Genomic DNA, 2,478 nt, shown 5'->3' with positions numbered 1-2,478 from the left:
CATCTCTATGTGCTCCAAGCTTATCATATATGTAATAGAAATGATAAAAAACATCCTGGGAGTTGTGAAAAAAATGCGCATGACCAACTCAGAATGTGTCTAGACACAATACTCTATATTTGTTATCTACTAATCACACAGAAATTTTTTCCATGTAAAACACACACACACACACACACACACAAACTCAGTGCTTAGTATATTAAATGTTTGTGACTCAACGGTTTTGTGTTGTTGTGTTTCAGCTTGGTTGCATATATTTGTGATTATCTAATTAGTTGATAGTTCTCTTGGAATTGACACTTTCATTATATTCTTATCCGAATGGGTTGAAGTTAATAAAGTCTCTGATGATGGATTATTCTATCTTCTTCGTTGAAAGGGAGTTTCTAAACAATCTCAGTTCTAGTGTACATAAATTTCCCAGATATCCTCATTATTTGCTCTAGTCATGTTGAATATGGAAAACAAAAACTTCCACAAACAAATAAAAACTCCTAGTGATCACATACTTGCAGAGTAAGGAGAAACATTAATTTATAAAACTTTTGTTTTTTTGTGTGTGGGTGTTTGTGTTTGTGTGTGATTTTTTTATAATGCACCCCAATCCAACTCATCTCCCTCTCCCTTCTTATCTGTTCTCCATCTTTACAATCTTCTCCCCAACAGAGGAAAAAAAAAACCCTCATTGTAAAACTGTAGTGTGTCACAGTGTGTCCCACAGTATGCCGTTTTGTCCACTCTTCTTTGATTGCAGATGTTCATTGCATACAGTCCTTTGTCCTCTCAGATATTCTGTTGGTTCCCTCTGTCATGGAGATCCTGTAATTTTAGGTCTGTAGGACCAGCCCTTTATTCACTCTAGCAGTTCATCGATGGGATGAATGTTTGGGTGAGAGAACTCAAAAAAGATCTGGATCTGGTTCTGAGAGGTATCTAACCTGGTCAAACCACCAGCTTTCCTGCATCCACACCATCAGGCTGAGCTCTCTGCCCTACCCTTGTTGACCCATCAAGTGCTGCTTCAAGCAAGGGGGCAGGGCCAGTTCTACAGCTTTCATGCCCTTGGTGCTGGCTTATCTGAGCCCTCACCATCAATGCCCCCCTCTACTGTCCTGCCCAGGGAGGTACAGGGTGTGCTATACCAAGTGCTGCAGCAGGCTAGGGCCAAGGACAATTCTCCCACTCTCATGACCCTTGGGCCTGCCAAAGGTAACAAAGGTTGAGGAGGGCATCTCTCCTTTGTCCATGCCACTGCCCTGAGAATAAGTGGCATGGCCAGCACTCTCATTCTCATACTCTCAGGACTGACTCACCTGCAACTCCCACAACCAGGACCAGATCTATGTAGCTTCCTGGGTAATGTGACAGGCTAGTTTTTTGAATACTGCAGCTTGCTAAGTGTGGGGTCAGCTCTTCTTCTTCTATATATTCTTTGCTTGCTCTCCCATGTTGGCCAGGTGATGGGTGGGGCCAGTTCTTCCCAGCTAACAGACATCAACATGTCCCTGGAATGTAGCTTAGACCTTGCCTTTGGTGGTAAGGACCACTTCTGCTGCAGGGCTATGGTCCCTGATGACAGCACAGACCAGAATCCCACCATGGTCCTAGATGACATCACCTGCTACTCACATCAGGCTCTTCCTCACTACCCTTGTGTCTGCAGTTCTGTCCTTCTTCAATGTGCCCATATCCTTCTCTTTCTTTCTTTTTTTTTTTCTCTTCTATTTCTCTACTACTTATACCACTTATATCTCATACTGGCTCACAGAGTCTCTTAATGTCGGAGACACACCAGTCATGGGTCATCTCAGGCTAGCTCCCTGTCTGGTACCAGACTAGTGGTTGCATCAGGCTTGCTGGTTTTTAGAGAAAGTTAGGTTACTAATCATTCAAGTGTTCACAGGTCAGAACACAGAGCATAAACATAACATCTCTCTTCTCTGCCACCTATTGGCTTGTGTGAACAGCAGCCAGCCCTGCAATGCTGTTGGTGGCAGGGAGGAACACTAATTTTTAATGGAAAGATTTGCACTAGCATGTGACAGTCATGGAAATAATTTATGATTGCATGTGCTTTTGGCTTATACTACCATGATTGCTACTGCTGGTATAGCCTTGCCCATCAAACACCTGTATTCTCAGAATAATTAATATTAGTTTCTTTTTTATTTTTTCTGTTTCTTTTCTTTTTTAATTAGATATTTTCCTTATTTACATTTCAAATGTTATCTCCCCTTTCCTAGTTTCCCCTCTGAAAACCCCTATCCATTCACACACACACACACCCTCACAACAATCCATCTACTCCCACTTCCTGGGCCATGGAATTTCCCTATACAGGGGCATAGAGCCTTCGCAGGACCCAGGGCCCCTCCTTCTATTGATGAATAACTAGGCCATCCTCTACTACATATGCAGCTAGAGCCACGAGTCCCACCATGTGTTTTCTTTGGCTGCTGGATTAGTCCAAGGGAA

At 42.8% G+C, this 2,478-nt stretch overlaps 1 non-coding gene across 1 annotated transcript; it reads right to left on the bottom strand.

Moving 5' to 3' along the window:
* Nucleotides 1–1,872: 1,872 nt before the first annotated feature.
* LOC115029645 (small nucleolar RNA SNORA17) lies at nucleotides 1,873–2,001 on the bottom strand. Its single transcript, XR_003835210.1, has one exon. It is a non-coding gene; the product is annotated as a small nucleolar RNA SNORA17 (small nucleolar RNA).
* Nucleotides 2,002–2,478: the final 477 nt, after the last annotated feature.

This window comes from Mus caroli, unplaced genomic scaffold (genome assembly GCF_978045245.1).
Source record: "Mus caroli unplaced genomic scaffold, Mus_caroli_1 scaffold_17, whole genome shotgun sequence".
NCBI classification, from domain to species: Eukaryota; Metazoa; Chordata; class Mammalia; order Rodentia; family Muridae; genus Mus; species Mus caroli.
Note: the sequence above shows the minus strand (reverse complement) of the source record. Positions and strands in the feature narration are given on the sequence as shown.